This window comes from Acipenser ruthenus, chromosome 14, assembly GCF_902713425.1.
Source record: "Acipenser ruthenus chromosome 14, fAciRut3.2 maternal haplotype, whole genome shotgun sequence".
NCBI classification, from domain to species: Eukaryota; Metazoa; Chordata; class Actinopteri; order Acipenseriformes; family Acipenseridae; genus Acipenser; species Acipenser ruthenus.
Genome location: NC_081202.1, coordinates 31,898,511 through 31,921,701, shown reverse-complemented (window position 1 = coordinate 31,921,701; position 23,191 = coordinate 31,898,511). Strand labels below are relative to the sequence as shown.

Genomic DNA, 23,191 nt, shown 5'->3' with positions numbered 1-23,191 from the left:
CTTTCCTTCTGTTTGTAATATCGGACACTGAGTTCACCGTATTTATTTCCTTTTGGTCTGCAGCATGCTGTATTTCTACATCTCTTCAGCTGAGCAAAAGCATTGAGTCTCTTCTTGATATACTGTAGGCTTCTGCATATTCAAGCTGTTGCCACAATCGTACAGTACAAAAATGACTTAAACTCAATGTTTTGTGATTTTGGTATTCACGAGCTTCAGCGTGTGACACCTGCTGGTGAAACACTGCATTTCAGTAGTAATCAGTGACAAACCAGCTTCTAGTCAGATGATGCCCTCTAGCATACAGAAGATGCAGGACAGGTAAACTAAACTGTATATCACACTGACCTAAGTTTAACCGCGCCATATTTCACCACTCTTATAGCTGGTTTTGACAGTCACTGTACTTCTGAAGATTGTTTCCTAATAATTGACCCAATGCTTTCAGTGTTCACAAGCCATTCAGGCCTGCGTGAACCTCGCCCACAGACCAACAGCGGACAACAGGTAGTGCGTCAATAAGGAAAACATTTGCTGTATTTATTTTTACTAGATTAAAAAAAGGACTACTTATAAAATATGACCAATCAAGACTTCTGACAACTTGAATCAAACTCTGGTTTCTATTGTGCACTGCTAAACCTCTTTAATAAACAGCTTGCTTACATCCCAGTCCTGTCTAAGCTGTATTTATACGCATGGACTGAATTTCACAATGCTTTTACTGTGTTGTGTTTGACATTGCTTTTTCATGCTATTTGGGCAGCAGTGTGGAGTAGTGGTTAGGACTCTTGACCAGAGGGTCACGGGTTCAATCCCAGGTGGGGGATACTGCTGCTGTACCCTTGAGCAAGGTACTTTACCTAGATTGCTCCAGTAAAAACACAACTGTATAAATGGGTAATTGTATGTAAAGATAATGTGATATCTTGTAACAATTGGAAGTCGGCTAATAAATAAATACTAATAATGCTGTATTTTGCAATGCTTCCACATTATTTGGTGTGGTAATCTGCATTCATTTTCTACAGGAACAGGAGTTTCACCTTTGCATTGCACAAGAAAGTCATGTTTCAGCTAACACACTCTAGGCTAGGCTACAAGCACTGCTACAGCTTTTGCCAAAAGTTTTGCATCACCTAGAATTTTAGGATTAAAACATAATAAAAAAATTAACTATATGAACATAATTTAGGTCTTTCATTTAACCTCATGTAATCAAAGAAACTACAAAATGATATCACTCAAGTCTACCTGAAGCCATAATAGTAGTACAGTATTTTATGTTGCATTTCAAAATGTAAAATGTTTCAATTTTTCTTTTAGTATATGGAAAACTACAAAGCAGTATGTAATTCAATATGTAACATTATTCAGAAGGTTTAATAATGAGTTAATTCTACAGGGTGATGCAACACTTTTCAGAGTTTTGCAGATCTTTCAATGCCTTTGTTAATTCAACACTCAATCATACGAGGGTAGACAGACAAATCATCCGGCTAATGCCCTCATCAGTGTTGTGACTAATGCCTTTATCGGTATAGCAGTGTGCTGTAATAGCTAAAAGCCCATGTAAAACTATAAGAAACTCAATCTAAAAGTAGAAATAAAAATGTTAGGCTGCACATTAGAATTGCACAAGCACATGCTTCAAACCAGGAGAAAGAAAGAAAGAAAGAAAGAAAGAAAGAAAGAAAAAGATAGACAGGAAGAAAGATACAGAAAGAAAGAAAGAAAGAAAAATACAGAAAGATAGATATCGACAGAAAGAAAGAAAGAAAAAGGTTTTTTAAAGACAAATTTGCATTTAAAAAAAGGAACTACAACAGGCCACCCAAGAGCAGAGGGAGAAGAGAATATTGCTGTACCTTTTCTCAACTGTGTTCTAGTCCATGGACTGATTCCCTTCTTCCTTTAGCCCCTCACCACCAAGCAACCAAACACACGGCTGTCTGGGTTATATCCCACCGGCAGAGCAGCACAAAGAATTCAGAAAACTACTGACTAACAGAAAGGAAACGCCTGCCTCTGCCCAGTCTCTCTCTCTCTCTCTCTCTCTCTCTCTCTCTCTCTCTCTCTCTCTCTCTCTCTCTCTCTCTCTCTCTCTCCCCCTCCCTCCCTCTCTCTCTCTCTCTCTCTCTCTCTCTCTCTCTCTCTCTCTCTCTCTCTCTCTCTCTCTCTCTCACTCCGTGGGCTCTGCTGCTGATGGTGGCAGGCTGGCTCTCAGCTTATTTCCTGTACAGCGCTGGAGGCCTCCTGCACTTCCTGTGGAATCCAAGTGCAGTCCTACTCGGCTCTTCAATGCCAGCTCTGCAGACGGGACACTTTCCTTTCAAAGAGGGGTGAAGCGGCTATCATCCAAACTCAATGGTAGTGTTCAGACAATTGCTCTCATAGCAGAGTAACAAATATCAACTGCAGAACAGTTTATATGACTTTCCCAAGCAAGAACCCCTGAAGAAAAGATATTATAAAAGCACACAGTACAGAATTGAACTGTACTGCAGATACCACAGATAGAGGGCTGGATAGCGTGTTTTCTACTTCAACTGCAAGGGCTGTTCAACAGAGATGTGTTAACATACGGCACTACAGTGATCAGTTGGAGTTCCTGGGTTCAGATTAGCGAGTCTCTACTGCCTTTAACACTGTACGAAATGACAGACTCCTGAAAGCTGTTCTGGTATGCGAGGAGAACACACCAAAAGAAGCCCATATTAAAATGCATTTTATTCAGAAAACTTCTAACTGGTAAACTAAGCAAACATTTCCCTGATGGGCATAGAGTTTCAGTAAGTCCTGTGGGAGAACCTCTTGTTTTTATATATATCGACGCTGTGCATTTCCCTGTAAATACCTACTGCCCAGTAATACTCAAGCCATACATGTAGCTACACTTACACCCAAGCGTTCTTTTCTTCTTAGTGAAGACCACCCAGGTGTTTCTAACACTGACAGGCCTCAGAATGAATGGCAGCCCCTCCCTCTTCTTATCTGCTGGATTGCTGCTTCCACCCCCCACCCCCCCGCATCACCTGCTCTGCAGAAGTCCGCCCCTCTGGAGTGTTATTATCCCAAATAACTGTTTACAGGAGAGACAGGCCGATCAAACAGGCTTCTTTCTGATCATGCACACCTAGTTTATGCATTAATATTCCCGTCAATGAGGAGACAGTGAAGGCGCCAGTCTGTATGTACAGACAACACACTTACATGCTTAGACAGAAGAACTGCTGACACTACTGAGGTGAAACTTGGTCAGGACATTCCGTAGTAATATGAAATACCTACACATCTAGAATGAATGTTAAAATACTGGTACAAAGAACCAAAAGATCTTCAGTAAAAGACACGGAAAAGGGGATCAGATACAGAGTTACTACCTTTGCACCCAGTCCTGGGTTTCTGAACTACCATCTATTGAATATATTATTTCTATGATTCAGTGGCCAGGGCCCGTATATTAAGTGCTTGATATGTTCGCATGCACTGATTTTTTGAATTCTCGCACGCATACATTGATCCTGATATAGCTTTCTCACGCTGAGCCTTCGTATGCACACTGTGTTATAAAAATCCAATGCTACTAAATCTGTTTGTAGCTAAACAAAAACATATCACAAAATAGCCTTTCAAAGCAACATTGACACTAACATGACAAATCTCAGCAACACTAAGACTGTACGTCATTATTTTACATGTCAAAGAAAAGTAAAGAAAGGGTTTCACCGTCTCTCTCAACTTTCTCTGTTCAAAAAACACATACAGCTATGGCCAAATGTGACATTTCAAAATCTAACATGAAATACTGTACTAATATGGCTTCTCGTAGACTTTTGCGCTATCTAAATTATGTTCATATATTATTATTATTATGTTTTTGATTATATCTCAATCCTAGAATTGTAGGTGATGCTAAACTTTTGTCCATAGCTGTGTGTGTGTGTATATATATATATACCATAGTTTGCCATGTTTTTGTTCTTTTTGTAATGCTTAACCGTACCTCTCTGTGCTTTACAATGCTTACCCATGCTTTTACTGTGGGACACTTTTATAAGGGGGAAGACTCCCAAGACATCAGAGACTGATGACGGCATTTAAACCTCTTGCCATCTCCCAGAGAAAACAGCCCATCTTCAGATCAAACTGCGGACACTTTTTCTGTGATTCCACTTTTTCTTTTTGTCATCACCACAATAGATGTGTCCATCGCTGCACATATTGGGGATTGTCTCTAGACAGTGAACTTTTGTACTGTGCTTTTATGACGTTAGTTTGTTCTTCCCCCACAAGAATAGCTTGTTTGGGAATGCAGATAAAATAAACATGAGGTCATGTGAATTCACAAATGTTTAATGCGGGACCCGCCCAAGTTTCTATCTTTACCAGCCCAAGTTTCTATCTTTCGCAACATTAACAACCCCAAATTCTATCCATTATTAGTCACGTTCATATCCCCTAGCCTCTGTAAGTCTCTTTGGATAAAAGCGTCTGCTAAATGACACATTAATAATAATAATAATAATAATAATAATAATAATAATAATAATAATAATAATAATAATAATAATAATAATATGAATTTACTGAACATCCTACTGCTGCAAGTTTTCAAAGTGTGTCCGTGTCTCGCAGTGTAATTGCGTTCTGATTGACTTCACAGAAGGAGAACTATTTAAGAATGTACTGTAATAAACAGACACTAATAATTTGCTGTATCAGTATAAAACGCAGCGAGATCAAGAAACACTGTAGGTCTGGGGAATTTTATTAGAATTTATGTTTTCCGACAAATGTTGCATACAAGTTATTTTTAAACCTGAACTGCATCCAAACTAAACAAAATTATCAAATATTTGAAAAACTAGCTAATGTATTATATGCAACCACATCAGCATTCTTGTTTCGCTGTTATTAAAAAAAAAAAAAAAAAGCGTTGACCTAACCCAAGTTTAATAAAATAAAAACGATATAACACTGGAAAAAAAAATCTGGCTTGATTTAAAAGATATTGCTTAAATTATGCAATGTCTGCTTTTAAAATGCAACACATGGCACTCTTCTAGTTATTAACTTTTGTCTCATAAAACCCAGAAGACGTTTGATGTGATAGCAGTAGGAACTTGGTCTTGAATTTTAATGCAACTTTTTCTCATAATATTTCGATCTTTAAAAAAGGGGGTATGCTGTTTTGGAGCTGGTGAAAGAAAAGGTAATCTGCACAGAGGATTCAGCTAGGAAGAATTCCAGCAACAACAAAAAAGATATCACTTTCTAGCAATTGTTTCTAATTGCTGTGTATGTACATAGCAGTTACACTGTAAATACATGTGTACTTACACATTATTACAATGTTATTATGCATAGTTACAAACGTGTAAATCATTTTGCACAATATATGTAAGTACACAATTATCAGAAAAGGGTTAGGGTTAGGGTTATATAACGCAAAAAGATTACATTGTAACTATGCATAATAACATTGTAATTATGTGTAAGTACACATGCATTTACTAAGTAACTACTATGTACATACACAGTATTTAGAGACACTTCATGTAAAAGGTTACTGCAAAACAAAATGACTTCTGAAAGACCTCTTCAAGGCTGATTGTGTGGAAGCATATTGGGGTTGCACAGGCTTCAGTTCACCTATGAGCTTCAGCGCACAGTGCAACTGCAACATGCTTCCCCTATTGAATAAACAAGCTTGAGCTGCACATATGCTGGTGTATAAACACTACATCTGAGCTCTGGATTTGACATGCATGTTTGGTGAGGTTTAAACGTTTAATAACTTTTTTTATAGTATTTACATCCATTAAGCAAAGTGGGGGTTCTGGCAGGGAACTCACTTTAACCTTAGATCAAATCAAGTAAACATCAAGCATATTTTAGGCTCTTCCAATACCAGATGAAATCGTCAGTCGAATACCTAGAATCTTATTTGACCCTCGATAAACAATACGCCCAATGATTGGCAAGGAAAGGATTTATATCTTACCTCAATCCACTACATCCCTGCTGTGCGCCAGAGTTCACCTCCTCCTCCCCAGCCTCCACCTGCTTGTTGGCTTCGTCTAATGGGAAGGGCAGCTATCCTGCCCCCCTGCCCATGGCTTGACTACGGTCAGCCTCTCCACTTATCTGCAAGCTAATTAACCTTGAAAGGAGAGGTCAAAGGCCAACAAATGTAGTGTAAAATATGTAGAATGTAGTAGTGTTGTCTTGTCTAAACTTTAATAAACAATCTATCGCCCGATTTTCCCTACTGAGCTACTGGTTACACTGATACAATAATGTTTCTGCTAGGATTTCACTTAGATTATAATAAGGGTCCTGTGGGATTTCACTGGATTATAATAATGTTTCTGCTAGGATTTCACTTAGATTATAATTAGGGTCCTGTGGGATTTCACTTAGATTACAATAAGGGTCCTGTGGGATTTCACTTAGATTACAATAAGGGTCATGTGGGATTTCACTTAGATTATAATTAGGGTCCTGTGGGATTTCACTTAGATTATAATAAGGGTCCTGTGGGATTTCACTAGATTATAATAAGGGTCCTGTGGGATTTCACTAGATTATAATAAGGGTCCTGTGGCTTCTGATTTTCGGTTTTAACCAATAAAACCTGATAAAAACAACCCTGATACAAAATAAATGAAATCGGTAGAGAGCCAATAAACACTGGAAAGCACTGGAAAAACTGTGGAAATGGTTAATCTATTCACGTTGACTTTACCCTATTCCCATTAAAAAATTTAACCTACTACAAAAATAATAATAAATGCATTTCCCAGTGCTGCTGGACAATGTCCTGCCTTCCTGACTTGCATCTATCATTGATTCGTTCTCAATACTTTAAACACGCCCCAACTACTGAGTGACAGCACATTCCTACATTTCTAAAAAAAAAAAACCCTTACGCATTTTGGAAAGTAACCGAAAACACTAATTTCATACAGTATATCAAAAACGAAAGCCCCGAAAAAAAAGATTTACATAAAACTCGAAAATAGCTAAAAATAAGCACCGAAAAATACAATGAATAAAACCCGAAAAACAGAAGCCCTAATTCTAATGAAGGGACCTGTGGGATTTCAATTAGATTATAATAAGGGTCCTGTTGGATTTTTCACACTGATATCTATAGGTATTGTTTTGTAACAATTATTTTTGTGCTTGGAACATTTTACAGGCGCCCAGCTTCTCTCATACCATAGGAAATGAGCAATAATACAGTCCCTCTCTTATACAAGTTTCCCACAGCAACAGCACAGCAAAGTGCAATGAAGCACAGTGAAAGCACGGTAAAGCATAGGCATTGCAAATTACAGTATAGCAAGGTACGGCAAACCACAATAAACTAACCTGCAGAAAAGTTTCCCATAGTAAAAGCATAGAAAGGTGTAAATGCACAGTGAATATGCGGTGACGCATAGGCAAGCATTGTAAAGAATAGAGAGGTCTGGCAAAGCATATTAATTAACAAACATGGCAAATCAGGGTAAACTATAGTAAATGCATAGTATCATGGGAAAAGCGGAACCATACAGTATTTCTCAGTGCACAGCAGTTAGGAGTGTTATTAGTTTAACATTAAAGGTATAGAATATAGGGTTTACATATAGTAGCAGTAAGTGTACAGTGTGGGCCAATTGATTTCTCATTCAATATTGCATCATAGGGTTTTCCATATACAAATCAATGCTGTTATGAAATTTGTATCATTTATATAATTTATGGAAGGCTTTTTGTCATTTGATTGGTTACTGACATTCCCGATGTGTTAAACTTTTAAACATGTTTGATCCCGAAGGACATCCCCCAACAGAAGTCTCTGCTCCACAGTAATTACAATCAGAGAGGGAGCAGATACACTGCTAGAGAGCACTGCTCTGCTTTGAGCTCAGCTGCTGCCAGGAAATGCAGCATTGTGGTGAGCAGGGGCTCCGGCAGCGTGAACAGAAACCACAGCGTTACTGTATCAGGAGCTGTGAAAAGGAAAGCACTGCCCCGGACTGAATAGTGATAAAGACCGGGCGAGAACAGAAACCACAGCGTTACTGTATCAGGAGCTGTGAAAAGGAAAGCACTGCCCCGGACTGAATAGTGATAAAGACCGGGCGAGAACAGAAACCACAGCGTTACTGTATCAGGAGCTGTGAAAAGGAAAGCACTGCCCCGGACTGAATAGTGATAAAGACCGGGCGAGAACAGAAACCACAGCGTTACTGTATCAGGAGCTGTGAAAAGGAAAGCACTGCCCCGGACTGAATAGTGATAAAGACCGGGCGAGAACAGAAACCACAGCGTTACTGTATCAGGAGCTGTGAAAAGGAAAGCACTGCCCCGGACTGAATAGTGATAAAGACCGGGCGAGAACAGATGACCGGCTGCTTCCACACAGATTATAATTCCACAGAATCAAACACATTTATAGATGTATGTATTTATGTGCAGTATGCACACAACCTGGACATTTCATTAGGACATGCACCTAATATCAGGCTGCCCTGATCACAGCCTTGACACGACGGGGTATCAACTCCACAAGGTGATCGAGGGATCTGTTATGTACCTCAAGATTAATATTTCACACAATCAGGGAGGTAGGCTAAACGTGTCGCTGAAGTTCATCCTGAATGTGGTGGCCATGGGCGATGCCTGAAGTCTTTATCATGCTCCTCAAACCATCTGCACACAATTCTGGTACAGTAGAGGGGTGCATTATGGTCTTGAAAGAAACCATCAGCATCAGGGTACAAGAGCAGCACTGTTGGGTGGATTTGATCCGCAGCGATGCTTAAATAAACTACAGCATTCGTTCAGCCTTCCAGAGTAATCAAGGGAGCCAGGGTATACCAGGAGGACACGCCCCACACCAGGGCGATGCCAGATCCTATCGGGGTAGACCCAATAAAGTGGCCAGGCAGTGGAGGTATAGTTTTTGTAGATATGTACAGAAGAATCTCGCTATCTCAACACCACTGGAACCAGATGCTGGTCAGATTACTGATTCATTCGGAGTGCTGATCGTACAGTAATCTGTACCATCTTGTCTAGTCTACGTTGATTTATATTTACATTTAATCAAAAGCCACTAATAGCCCTTGGTTAAAATATACAGCTGTTTAGTGCTTTACACAATTATCATAGGATTATGATATTGAAATTCAGTTTCCATGATTTCTATCAGCACAGATTACTGTCCAGTAGTGTTCCTACCTGAGGGTGTAAGAATTTCAATTTCCGGTCAGTGATCAGTGATATAGAAACAATAGGCACTCATGTGTCAAAATGTTAGACCACTTTGTGCTTTAATTAGGCATCTTAAACAGCTTCTAAAAAGTCATGCATTTTACCATTTGTGGCTATGTGTTCATTTTCTCTTACTGTTTTAAATGAATTGCATGTGTGGCCTATTAAATTTGCATATTTTGACAATTTTCCAAGATTTTTAGTTACAGCAGTTTGATTCCATATACACAACAAAATCAAAACTACAGAAGCAATGGGGTAATGGGACAGTGGGTCCATTATCGCTTAGTTATGGATGGGCTTTTGCAAATAAACAAACTAAGGATAGCATCACTATTTCCTTTCTGTCAAAAACACAGTTCAAGAAAGTGTTACACATTCAGGTGCTGTAGTTATACTAGGTAAAGTATACTAAACTGTGTACAATACCCAGGGCAATGCTCCTGAGACAACGCCACACAGCAGACAGAACTGCAGCAGGCATCCTCTCATGCAACCAAATGCTTATTCAGCATCCGCTATTTACACACCAAATACGAAATTATTATAAATGCATGTGTGCAAAAGACAAAATATTGCCAAAACAAATGTTTTTGCTCAGCTTGCATATTTATTTATACATAATCGGCAAAAAATGATAGCGGACCTCCTGCTTTCTGGCATTTAATTAATTAACAGGACATTCTCCATTAAGCATAATTACAGTACGAGGAACTGGCCAAACTGTATAGACTGTTCTTTTAGACGAGAATAAACGAAAGTAAGATATGGGTGTGAGAGGCAGCGTGCTCCAGTCTCAGTGAAGCGAGAGTGTTGAAGAGACAGGCAGGTGCTGGAGTGACCCTGCAGACAGAGCCCTAGGGCAGGCTGGGATATGTGTGCTGTATCATGCGATGCTATCGTAGCCCCAGGTCTCAAGAGTTTATTAAAGAAACACTGCAGGTATTCCAGTTATGTGAACTGTTGCACCGTCATCTCAGGAGGCAGCTGGTACCTCCCAGTCATGTTTAATTTGTGTCTGGATTAGAGTCACATCACATTACGTTTAGAAAATGACTCTGTTTCAAAAATTATTTTTGTTTAAAGGCATCCCGGTGATAGATCTTTTGTCCTGGCCGTCATCGCAATCCTATTGATTAGCTTTTTTGATTTAGCAGCCAAGCAAAACAGGCAGTATTGTGTGATGCAGTGCCGTTACAGATTCTGCCCCCTGTCGGTGAGGTGAGGTTATAAACTCTAAAACCCAGATTGCAGACGAACCCAGTTCTTCTGCATTGTGGTTGAGATGCTTGCTTGCGGTGCGCAGGGGTTACTGGTTCGCACCCAGCCTTCCCCCAGTTACACAAGCTAAATACAAAGTTAACTTCCCAGCTATGTCACAGTAAAAACAATAACTGTGATCACTTTCAGTATTTTATCTAAACGTTTAACATTTTCAGAAATATTCATATTACCGATGTTGGCCTTAGTGTTTATACTATTAGTATTTTTTTCGATTCCATATAAACATCAATATTGAAGTCAATTATTTTAACTCTATTTGTGTGCTTATTGTTATGCGTTATCGGAGTGTTTACCAACTTTCCAACTAATTTAAAAGTTTCAACATGTTTAATCTTAAATTTAAATGTTTAGGAAATTAAACAGAATCTAAAGCCGAGGGAACACAAAGTCACTTTTTCAGGAACAGTGGCTTGAAACGTTGTTCCAGGAGACATAGTTTGAGGTTGCTGTATCAAACCTCAAGTCTCACCTGGTGTGCCATGCAGTGGCCTGAAACCTTGACCTTGCCACAAAGTGGCTTCGAGTTCCCTCAGCTTAACACTTCAACTTTAGGTAGTTCAGTTTAAATGTATTCAGTTCCTGACTATATCAAAGAGACTGGGAAGGCTATCTTTGCAATAAGTGGTGCTGGATCTTTTTATTAAAAGGCATTAAAGACATTGACAGGAATAATGAGCTGCATGTTTTCAAAAGAATCTGGAGCCGAAAGTGTCAATGTCAGAATAGACCAGTGCACACAAATGGTATCAAATCTGATGAAAGTTTGGGGAAATCTACCCAATCAAAACAATTACCACATAGAGTGACAAACAGACTGACGGACCGGCGTGAAATGTCACTGCTCTGATTACGGTCTATCCTCAAAATAGAATGCAGCAGTCTATAAACAAAATGAAGGATTTCATTTGTTTTCTGTGAAGAAATATTTAGAATGTATGAAATTACATAAATACAGCTTGTGTGCTGATTTTTGTATGTAATAGGTTACATACCCCCCGCCCCACCACCCCCCACCCCCCGTCCTCCGAAGACAGAGTCCAGGACTGCAAAGACGCCAATCTCAATGAAATGAATGTTTATTTTCTATGTTATTGCTATATGTCCCAGCTACAGAAACTGCCCCCTCCCTCTACACCCACTTTTGACACCACTGCATATATTTAATAAATCCTATTTCAAAGCAGAAACACCACAAGCATGTCTTTGTTACACTGATTTCAGGATTATGTACAATACACACATCTGTTATAAGAATGTTATAATATATATTACATCATGTACAACCACTTATCACAGATCCCTAAACTACTGTGTTTACCATTTCTTTAGGCTTTGTCATGACTTTAAACAACTGGCACGTTTTCACTCTGCAAAGTATTCAGTTCATAATCCCAACTGCTTACAACTGCTTACTCCACAAGTCTATATTAAAAAAATCACTTTCTGTATATTACTTTCATTTTTGCATTCTAAACATTAAAAATGAATGCCCAGCAAGCAAAACACAGCTTGTTTGAAGCGTGGGTATTCTGCAGCTCTGGGGCCCCATATTCGATTGACAGTTAACTGCAGACTGCATTCCGCTTGTATTTAAGTGATGATTGACCACAATCAGCTCTGACATTTGGAAGCAAGGATCGCGTGCCCTTGAAGCTTGAAGAATAAGCTTACTCTGTCTAACAAGAAGAATGTTTCTAGGATAATAGCGGATTTTTCCACAGTTAAAGCCAAAATGGGAATGCACCCAATGTAGGACTTCTCAAATTATTTACAGCCAATACAATACAATACAATACAATACAATACAATACACATTTACTCTCTCTTGATCACTAATCAGGTCTTGCAGATTACATAAGATCAGGACCTTGTACTGCAGGTAGTAAGCAGAACTTTAAATTAATTTCTAAGACTCCCAGGAATCCAGTGAAGGCGTTGAGCACTGTAGTATATATAAATTATTATTTTTAGTATTTTTCTTCCCGGTTGTACATAAAGACTGCGCTGGGCTCTTCTTTCTCTCTGAACTTACCTGATCAAACTCACAGCTCTCCAGTCCTGTCGATCACTCACTGCAGCTGCCGGCACTATTACACTTCAGGGATATCTAGGGTTAAACAGGCAAGACAAGGGTTACAAATGTGTTCTGGACTAGGAACTGGAATCTGAAGAACATGCACACCAAGCTAGATCACAGGCTGAAGAACATGCACATGAAGTTGTATTACAGCTGTATGATTTTATTGTTTGTTCAATTAAAACCCATACCTAAAACCGCCGCCGGCAGTCATTATGACAGATACATTTTAAACAACATCAGTATTAAATTGGAAGATAAACTACTGGATACAACTCAAAAGTTTTATTCAAGCACGTCATATCAACCATCTGCAAAGCCGAAACGCTGTATTTAAAAGAACGATTAAACATAAAAGGGTTTATTTTCTAACTTGCCACATATGAAGCACTACTTCAAAATATGAAAAACTATAATAAAAGAAACATTTCAAAAGAAACTAGTGTGTAAACAGGTATATGCACATACAAATCTGTAAAAACGAAAGTAGTTTTTAATTTAAAACGAAAGTAACATATGTTTTCTCTTGCGTTTGTGTCACTCGGTGCAGCACTGAATCCAGGTTGAGCTGCTGCAGCCTGCAGCTTTGCAGTTTTCTGATCGAAAAATTTCTGCCAAAGCGCTGTGGCTAGCTTCAAGATGAACTCTCTCCTGCTGATATTTTCCCCGGTGCATTCCTTGTACAAAACAAAAGAATTGATGGCTGCCAGGTCCAGTAGAGATAACAACAGGCTTGTATATAAAAATAAAATAGAATATTGAAGGTTATATTCAAAATAAAAACATGTATTGTAAAAGGCAGTCAAAATGACTCCTTTGGTGGTTCTAGGTAGAGGGGATTATAACTTTTTTATTTTTGCGATCCTACCTTTTAAACGCCATCAGGGTATTTAATACACGTATTTAGGAAAAGTCAAGAACTTATCAGCGTACCATGCTGCCGGATTCTTGTAAAATATTAATAACCACAAAGAATGTGTCAATACCTCAGTCACTTGTGCACTGCCTGATTCGAAACCTCAGTCCCACCCAGACACACAGTCACCCGCAGCACAGCAAAATAAGCCAGTTAACAACATTGCAGTAATAAAACTCGACACTTAAAAGTTATAAAATAACAATCTGAAATGATCACATACAGACCGACCAGCCCGCAAAAACATGTCTGATGACATAATTACATTTGAACTCGTCCGTCACTAAGTACGTTTACAGAAATATAACTTCAATATATCTAGTTAAATAGTTTCTGTGTCTAAATAAATAAAGTTGTAGTGCTGTATAATAGTGATAATGACATTGCTACTCTGGAATAATGGAACCGTCTCGTTCACATAATTAACTATTATTACTTTGTAACACGCCACAGCAATGCGGTTACCTCTTAAGTAAACTAGAGTCCTATTTCTTTCTCTGTGGCCTCAGGTCTGGAGAGGAATGTTGTGAGAAAGCCTTGCCCTACTTTCTCAAGATTGCAGACTCTCCTTCATTTTGCTGGAATACACTAGAAGCTAAACCTCCCTCATTACCGTGCTGCTCTGTTTGCATGGTAATAATTATGGTACCAGCGCCACAAAGAGGGTTCTGTTTCCTGCAGTGCTCTGAGTGAGATGATGTGGTGAGCGCTGCGGGCCAGCTAGCTGATAATGTATATGTCTGATGGCTGTTGTTCCTGGAGCTACGCTATGTTCGTTGGCAGAGGGCCCACTGCTCTGTTAGCCAGAGCAGCCCTCTGCTTAGATGGGAAAAGTTCCACGTTAGCATTGCTGAGGAGCTCCCACTCTAATGATTGAGGCAGGGGGCTGTGTTTGTTATGTTCTCAAGAGAGACTGGCGTGTCTGTCATGGACAGGATACTGGTAAGAGTATGCACAGAGATATTAGGGGATGGAAATAAGACTCCCATTGCATAGCGGTTTGATCCATTCCTAGTTTTACTATGACTTTCATGACACACCTGAGCTTGTTACCTATACACTGGATGGATACCAGTAATAATAATAATAATAATAATAATAATAATAATAATAATAATAATAATAATAATAATAACAAAAACATTTAGGTATTGTAAACTTAGAATCAGTATCATGAAAACAACCCCATGACCTACAGTCCATACATCTAACTTACTAACTGGGCCTCTCTCAAGCAGTTGCCCTGAAATGCTGTTTTTGTGATGTGGATTACACTGTCATCCTCTGTCTGGGGGATCGCTTGAGCCTCTAAACTCATTTCATTTCGGAGAGGCACCTTTGTTCATTACAGGTGACACAAGTCGCGGGTCCAGCGTAGTTCTTTTCTCACTCGAGTGTTCCGCTTCAACCACATGACCGTAACCACAGACAACGACTCTGAGTAGCTTTGAAATTGTATTAATTCTTACTCTGATTGGCTGTAAAGGTAATAGGGCTAACCAGAGATTGGATAATGTTTTTTCTAGCATACAGTTGCCTAGTAACTGAAGACATGGTGTTCTGGGAAATGTAGTTTTCAGTGGAAATTTGATGTCTCCACTGAACCCAGGTCTCCAGAGGGGAAAGGCTTGAGAATGAGTGGCACGAATGAGAGGCTAGTGAAAACTGCCTGCCTCTATTTCACATGTAGTCTAATACAATACTGTAATTATATAGCATGTCTGATTACCTCAGTTTTCTTAAAATAAAAAAAACAACTCTGGTAATTTCTTTCGTCTCAAAGTCTTTTAGAATCTATACTGTATCAAGTTGGAGGAATGTGTACTGGGAGACAGTATACAAGAAGCCAGGGCTCCATTTCATTTCATTGCGGGACCTCTGCCAAGCGCGGCGCTGCTCTTAACACAATCTCAAAAACATCTGCTGAAGGGCCTGCTCAAATAATGAAAAAGCAGAGCCTCTGAGAAGGACCACAGCTCCAGCCTTCTTAAAAGAATTATTCCTTGAAATAAATTAAATGAAAAATACTGAGCCAGCTCTCCTGGCGTGTTGTATTGGAATGACGATAGACAACTAATGGGACTTTCTTTTCAAACCTGTGAATTTACAGAGCAGCTCCTGGGGTTCAGGGGAAAGGATGATATGACTCAGAGTGTGAAGGAGAGTGGAGAACTTGGCAGGAGGTGTCTACAGGGGAGGAAATAACGAGACTGCAACTGTTGTGTTCTCCTCTCCGATTGAGATGAAGAAAGGGACTTGCATTCCTAGACACTCGGTCACATTCCCAGACAAGGTTCAACGAATCAGGTTTTTAAATAATATCTCTAAGGCTTTTGCAAGCAATACCTGCTCAGAATTGATTTCCAACCCTGCTGCTTAAAAACACCTAAATCGCATGCTGTTATTTTTCAGGATTGAACGTGCACCTTGTATAGTGTGCACAGGTAACAACCCTTGTAAAACATGCACCTTTTGTATGCTACGGTACGTGGTTTTGTTGCACGTGTGGACTTTTGCAGCCGTTTGCACAGAAGTAGAGCAGGGTTATACTTTCACGCGATCAGCTCAAGCAATATCTGTCTACTTGAAGTTGTCCGACATTGATCATTTTTAACTCAAAATGTAGGACTGAACGTTGGAAGTTATGGGTTAATTAGTGAAACCTCAGGGGTTGCAACCAACACTTATTTTTAGAGGTAACCCCAGGATAGTTTGTTGATCCATTCCTGATCAATTCCCCAGTTTTGTAAAAAGCTTTAATCCAATCCTTAGATCCTTACAGTTTTACCACTGACAAATTGATTAAGGTTTCTGCAAATGCCTTCAAGCTCTTTGTCTTTCTGTGTCCTGTAGAATTTTATCTCAGTGTTGGAAGTTGAGAGGAATTTAAAACAGATCCCACAGCCCCACAATCCATGGAGGAGGAGCGGCAAGGAAATCTCAAACAGGATGCTTGACGTGACCTTTTTAACCCAGACCACCTACCCTACAAATACAACCAAAACACAGGACCCCGCAAATGAAGCCTTCGTGTAACCTTAGACGAGCAGAACTCTCTCCCAGGAGGCAATGTGTCCTATGAATCATCGTAGAGGATCAGCGGCCTCGCAAGTACTACAGATCTATTTAAATGACTTACTCATGAATTAGTGTAAAATTACACTATTTCCAATTACACGCAGCTCAAAGAATGATTAAACAAACAGCATAGCTAATCTTACTAGAACGTCATGTCCACCTGATACAAAGTAGAAAGAAATCGCAGCTTAGGTGTATAAAGACGGGCCAGGCTTTTCAGCGACGGGCCAGCTGAGAGAACTTGAATACTGGGTTTAAGATTCAACATTAGGGTTAGGGTCTAGAGAACAAGCAGCGGCTCAAAGAGGTGTTTCATGTGTTGGGAAGAATGTAGTACAGTTTTTCTGCACCAGGTAAACAACATGTCCTTCTTTCTGCCAAAATTTCAGATGGGCTGTACTACATAAATATCTACTATACTCATATAATTTAATCCCAAAAGTGTTCAGCATTTTCTATAAGACCACTTACTGTACACCACTATAGTACAGCATGTAATTGATTACCAATTGAATGCACCTTACAAGCACAGACATAGTATACTACTTCAGGGTCTGGAATGATGGTGGTTTAATTGATTCAACATTGGACACCCTGCACTATACAGTAGCTATCAAATAGCGTTGATGAACTAATGTCCTGTACTACAGATTCTAAAAAATGAGGTTAACGGCAAATCATTCCGTGTTAATTACCTCATTTAAGATTTTTGTTAGCGCTCATGAAAGGTGACCACAGCACTGGCTAGAGTCAGGCAGACAGTCATGCAGTCCTGGGCCTCTCTCAAGCAGCATAACAGCTGTGCAGAATCAGTGCTAGTTGTTTTGTGATGGGACACTAATGTCCACTGGGTAGGTTGAAACCCCTTGAGCTGCCGGATTTGAACCCAAGTCTTCCAGGATGCGGTGAGCTCCAGAGGATTAGTCCACTGTGCCATTAGGCCCTGGTTTTGAGCTTCAGTGTGGCCACTCATACCTTTCCCACTGTACGACCGTGCCGCGCCAGGGCTTAGGAGGAACCTGGTTGTGTTCCACTGCAAAGCCCGATCCGTGCAGCTGACGTCACAGGGAATGACCTTCGCATGTAGATGATGTCGTATTAAGAGCCGCTGTGTTTGAGTTGAGAATGGCGGATCCAGAGGTTATGGTTGTGTTTTTGTTCTTCATAAATTCCTGAAGACAACTGAAATGCAAGGACAGGCTGATTACGCAACGAGCAGAAGAATGCTTCTCGGATAGAGCGTAATTTAGATCTGACGAGCAAGACAGTCGGCCTTAGACGCCGCAACGAAACAAAAATCATGAACCCGTCCCTGCCCTGCTCAGCTCCGAGCCACGTTCAGATGTGTTGTGAGGCCAGAGTTTCATGGTTTGGTTCTCGCTCAGCCAGACAAGAAGGTATAACTCATGATGGGGCTCCAGAGCTCAGAAGCACAGTGACTGAGAATCTCCTCACCCTGTCTGCAACACCCAGCCCTGTAAACAATTAGCCTGGCAGCCCAAGGGGCAGAGAGAAAATGGACTCTCCACTGCTCTCCAAACAGCTTCAAACTAAACACATAAACACACAAATCAATAGATAAAGCAAAAAGAGAAAAGGGACTCTCCACTGCTCTCCAAACAGCTTCAAACTAAACATACAAACAAACAGATTAATAGATAAAGCTGTGCCCTGTGCCTCGTATCAAAGCCTCTAAGTTGGTTCTGGTTCTGTTAACAAATAACAGAACACCAGCTCTTTAAGAAGTGTGGCACATGCCTATACATCAAGACTAAAGCTCCCTGGCTTCAGCTCACATTACCAAATATGGGAAGAAAGCCTCTCTTTCCTGGAAGCCAGCTCTGAGTTTATTAAACGTAGTGGCATGACGCTGTGTGGCTCTTGGCTCTCTGGCTCTCCCTGTGGACTTCCCACAGAACAGGGCCTGTTCATTGTAAGAGAGTGTATCAGTGCTGGACCCACAGTCACAGCTCATTAGCTGTCTGGCATTACGATTCAGAGCTGTCAGTTTGCAGATGTAGCCACGAGCCATGCTTTCACAAAGCATTAGCTCAAGCATTGTTTAAATAATGTTGTTGGGTTTAAAAAAAAAAAAGTGGTTATCATGAAACATTTCTAGACTATTCTTAAGGAAGCACCCTTATAAAAGTTTACCACTGTATTTTTGCAGTTTCCCCCGTGCTTTTCCAATGGCTATATACTACGCATTTATCATAATTTACCCATGTTTTGCTAATATGTTTTACCATACTTCTCTGTGCTTTACAATGCTTATTAAACTTTGCTATGCTTTTATTATGGAAGACTTTTATAACAGTTAACTGTACGGGTGTTACTTGTCTGTACCCAGAATATCCACCTTCCCTTTTACTTGCCTGTTTTGTTAACTTCTCAAGCATTTGTAGTATTGTACATAGAAAAACAGACAGGGGTCTAGACTGCCACAGTGGGCAAGTTGCCCATGGTACAGTCTTCTGATACTATTGCACCCCAGAAATGAGCTGTACTTCTGCAAAGAAGCTTAATTCAACACACTTGAATGAATCCATTAAGAAAAAGGGCAGGAAGGACATTGCATTTTAAAACTGTCCCACCAAGAATACCATGATATGTATGCTTCATGATCCATGCGTTTCCTAGGATATATTTCTCTCATGTATTGGAAAACAGTTTATTTTTTAACAAGGGGGATGTGGCAGGCCACTTCCAAGGGGTCCCATCTAGAAAAATTCTGAAAACCACTGTAATCAATTAATCCACCGGATCAAAAGCAAGGGTCTGCACAGACAAACCAGCACCCGCAATGTGTTGACTATCCCACAACACATCATACTAGATGTTAACTGAGCCTCTTGTCAAGTCAAGAACAGAACCTTCCAAAAATTCTGTACAGTATAGCAGAGTCTGATACTGATGTGATACAGCCATCTGAAATGTGTTTATAATATATAGCAGACCCTGATATTGATGTGATACAGTCATCTGAAATGTGTTTATAATATATAGCAGACCCTGATATTGATGTGATACAGCCATCTGAAATGTCTTTATAAGTTATAGATTACCCTGATATTGATGTGAAACAGCCATCTGAAATGTATTTATAATTTACAGAAGACCCTGCTATTGATGTGATACAGCCATCTGAAATGTGTTTATAATATATAGCAGACTCTGATGGTGGTATGAGTTGGATAATACAGGCAACAAACCAAAAACTAGCACTGGCTTTTGTAGCGAATGACTGGGGTTTCATTACAAAAGAAAGCACACTGTTTTTCAAAAGGCTGGAATACATTTTTTGCTGCTCAAGCTGCTTTTACTGATGTCAATTCCAGCTCTGAGTGTGGTGGCCCCAGCCTCTAACTGCAGTGCACATCTCAGAGATGTGTTCCTTTGTTTCTGCTTACAGAAGTAGGTCAGGATACCCTCCTGCGTGAGACACACTTCTCAAGTTACAAGACACTCTGCTCGTCTCAAAGCTATCTGCATGGATCTTTGCACTGAACTAGGCCATCCTAGTAGCTAGTTTCCATGCACCATTCTACCCGGGTTCAAAACCCTGCTGCCCCTGATTCTGCGTTTCCTTGGTTATTTAGCTGACCCACATTGGCTGCCAATCCAAGCTGCCCTTGATTTTTTCTGACCTTTCTCCAAAGCGTGCCAAAGTGGGATGGGTGGAACTACCTCACAACACTGACCAATCAAGTGACGAGTGGGCGTTAACCTTGAATCCACATCCGGGGTGAGCAGGCTTCTCCGTGCTTTAATATTCTCAGATCGTTTTTTTAGTAACAAAAAACTCTGAAGAATTGTTAGGATGGTCGGAAGCAAAGCAATAGAGTCCATCCTTTCGGTTTTGTAAAACAATGAAGGCAAACATAGCCGCAAGGATTGCTGGGAAAGAACCGCCAACTTCTGTGAAACTCACATTGCATGGAGTCTTTTCACTCAGCTCGGGTAGACTAGCAATGGGGGTTCAGGAGGAATGCGGGAGAACCCGGATCGGCCTCGGACTGACCATCAGTCCCTGCTCATGGAAACAAGGTATAGGCCACTGTAAAAACAAGGAGGGATTGCTGTAACCTGGATAATGAGGAAAACATATACTCAAAACCACACTCTTATCAAATGAGTTGAACAGTTAGATAAAATTAGATGAATATTAATTAACAATGAAATAATGCGTTGCTTCAATATAGTGCATTACTTCAATGTATTCAAATAATTTGTGAAGCAATTATTAAAGCTGGGGTGGGTATTTATTTTTATGGGGGGGTCCCACAAATCATGAGTTCAGAGGGTTCAGGATGTCACCTACTTCTTGTATTTGTGATAAAACACAATTTTTACTCTGCCTGTCAAAAGACTAGCCATAGACTACACTGAAATTCCCAGCCCTAACTCTGATGTCACTTCCTGCCTGGAACTTCCAGAAAATGCAGCTTTTCAATATCAAACCGACACACAAAAGAAGCAGTTTGAGGGCCGTCAAGAAAGCAACAAAACATTGAGCCATACAATCCAGAACAACACTGACAGGTCATGACAAACCTCAAATAGGACACTAAATAAACTCATTTTACCTCGAGATTACTCCAAAATTGCTGCTGCATTTCACAATGGACTGATTGTCTTGTTCAGGGGGACCTGTGACAGGGTGAATACCCCTCGCATGGAAACAGTGTTTATTTATTTTCATGTATTTTGTGTTGTTACTTATGTTGTACCGGTAATGGTTTTCAATTGCCATATTCAACTACATCAATAGCAGTATTATCTTTATTTCTTATTTGTTTAGGTTTGGCAGTGGTGTCCGATCATGGCCCTGGAGGGCCGTTCCACTCCAGGTTTAACAAGTAAAATTATATAATTAAGTCTGGGTGGAGGTTTAATTGGTTCAATTAAACAATTTCGAACAGGGTTGGAACAAAGACCAGAAGTGGAAGGGCCAACTTTGGCCACCCCTGATTTTTGGGATAAATGTTTAATAGTGTCTTTGTTAAATGTAAATTTGTTTTAACTGATGCAGGTGTGTATAAAAGGCTGCCACTAGCCTGTCTGTTCAGTCATGTAGAGGCTGGGGCTGAGGAAGGAGCTCCAGTGGGCTGCTTCCAAAGGCAGCCAAAAGTTTGTCTGTATATTGTTATTATTTGTTAAAAAATAATTTGTTTTCCTTTATTTCATCATTTGTTTTCCTATCCCTCACAGACCCTAATAAACCACATTAAAAGCATAGGTAAAGCCCAGAGATGTATAGTAAAGCATATCAAAAAACATGTATAGTATAACCCTGGGAAAAGCATAGGAAAAATACAAAATTACAGTGCAAATGTACTCTGGTAAAAAAAAAAATGAAGTGCTATTGGGCTATTCTCCGTGTGATTTACTCCACATAGCCAAATTTTTGGCATCCGATAGACTTCTCCACTCCAAAGCTGAGCAAGCTAAAAGCATCTGCCTAATTCTGACTTTCTAACAGTTTTGCTGTCGTTAGTAATAACCCTCATTGTTTTGCCATGACTCACACTCTCTCTTGACCAAAATCTAATTGACTGCTCTGGGAAAGAGTTGATGAGACAATCTGATACATTATCCGTCAGCCGCTATTGTACTGTACACGCACTCTGCTACTAAACAAGGGCGATGTACAGTACTGCTGTGCCACATCCCTGTAGCCTCCCTTTCATTACCTCTGTTGCCTTATATAGGCACAGAGCAGATACTCCTGCAGCAGTCAATGTGCAGGCATGACTTCCATTATATATACAGACTGAGAACTCCTGCAGTCCTGAGCAGTCAATGTTTGGGCTGTGTCCCGGAGGCTGGTTGCTGGGTTGAGGGAAGCACTGACTCGTTTGGGTGTCCCGGAGGCTGTTTGCTGGGTTGAGGGAAGCACTGACTCGTTTGGGCTGTGTCCCGGAGGCTGTTTGCTGGGTTGAGGGAAGCACTGACTCGTTTGGGTGTCCCGGAGGCTGTTTGCTGGGTTGAGGGAAGCACTGACTCGTTTGGGCTGTGTCCCGGAGGCTGTTTGCTGGGTTGAGGGAAGCACTGACTCGTTTGGGCTGTGTCCCGGAGGCTGTTTGCTGGGTTGAGGGAAGCACTGACTCGTTTGGGCTGTGTCCAGGAGGCTGTTTGCTGGGTTGAGGGAAGCACTGACTCGTTTGGGTTGTGTCCCGGGGGCTGTTTGCTGGGTTGAGGGAAGCACTGACTCGTTTGGGCTGTGTCCCGGAGGCTGTTTGCTGGGTTGAGGGAAGCACTGACTCGTTTGGGCTGTGTCCTGGAGGCTGTTTGCTGGGTTGAGGGAAGCACTGACTCGTTTGGGCTGTGTCCCGGAGGCTGTTTGCTGGGTTGAGGGAAGCACTGACTCGTTTGGGCTGTGTCCTGGAGGCTGTTTGCTGGGTTGAGGGAAGCACTGACTCGTTTGGGCTGTGTCCTGGAGGCTGTTTGCTGGGTTGAGGGAAGCACTGACTCGTTTGGGCTGTGTCCCGGAGGCTGTTTGCTGGGTTGAGGGAAGCACTGACTCGTTTGGGCTGTGTCCCGGGGCTGTTTGCTGGGTTGAGGGA

General features: G+C 40.7%; 1 protein-coding gene across 4 annotated transcripts in view; it reads right to left on the bottom strand.

The window, feature by feature from the left end:
• Positions 1–23,191, bottom strand: part of LOC117419811 (non-muscle caldesmon-like) — an 82,973-nt gene that overhangs the window by 41,502 nt on the left and 18,280 nt on the right. For 2 of the 4 annotated variants that reach the window (XM_058986374.1, XM_058986370.1), the window contains exon 2: positions 12,587–12,661. The gene's annotated coding sequence lies outside the window, so the exon portion shown is untranslated. Of the gene's footprint in view, positions 1–1,868; positions 2,064–12,586; positions 12,662–20,556; positions 20,683–23,191 lie in introns of those variants that run through there. The other 2 variants (XM_058986371.1, XM_058986372.1) reach the window with 2 other exon arrangements.